Source organism: Nomia melanderi, unplaced genomic scaffold (genome assembly GCF_051020985.1).
Source record: "Nomia melanderi isolate GNS246 unplaced genomic scaffold, iyNomMela1 scaffold0014, whole genome shotgun sequence".
Lineage (NCBI taxonomy): Eukaryota > Metazoa > Arthropoda > Insecta > Hymenoptera > Halictidae > Nomia > Nomia melanderi.
The window spans coordinates 5964931-5965885 of record NW_027475130.1 but is presented as its reverse complement, the minus strand read 5'-3'; positions in this window follow the sequence as shown (position 1 = coordinate 5965885).

Genomic DNA, 955 nt, shown 5'->3' with positions numbered 1-955 from the left:
GGTCCGAGGTCGTTCCCGCTGCACAGATTCATGCGCCAGGGCCTCCTGCAGATAATTCACTTTGGTTTATTGCGCTAACTCTAATAGCACCCAAGATATCACCAGATATATATTGGATTTTTCCCAGACGCTGAGTGTCTGGCCCCATGAGACTGTGGTTTTCTCGGCCCCTGGTGGTCCGAGGTCGTTCCCGCTGCACAGATTCATGCGCCAGGGCCTCCTACAGACAATGCAGTTTGATTTATTGCGCTATCTGTAATAGCACCCGAGATATCACCAGATATATATTTTATTTTTCACTGAACCTGAGCGTCCGGCCCCATGAGACGGTGGTTGTCTCGGCCCCTGGTGGTCCGAGGTCGTTCCCGCTGCACAGATTCATGCGCCAGGGCCTCCTACAGACAATGCACTTTGATTTATTGCGCTATCTGCAATAGCACCCGAGATATCACCAGATATATATTGGATTTTTCACTGACCCTGAGTGTCCGGCCCCATGAGACGGTGGTTTTCTCGGCCCCTGGTGGTCCGTGGTCGTTCCCGCTGCACAGATTCATGCGCCAGGGCCTCCTACAGACAATGCACTTCGATTTATTGCGCTATCTGTAATAGCACCCGAGATATCACCAGATATATATTGTATTTTTCCCTGACCCTGAGTGTCCGGCCCCATGAGACGGTGGTTGTCTCGGCCCCTTGTGGTCCGAGGTAGTTCCCGTTGCACAGATTCATGCACCAGGGCCTCCTACAGACAATGCACTTTGATTTATTGCGCTATCTGCAATAGCACCCGAGATATCACCAGATATATATTGGATTTTTCACTGACCCTGAGTGTCCGGCCCCATGAGACGGTGGTTTTCTCGGCCCCTGGTGGTCCGAGGTCGTTCCCGCTACACAGATTCGTGCGCCAGGGCCTCCTACAGACAATGCACTTTGGTTTATTGCGCTATCT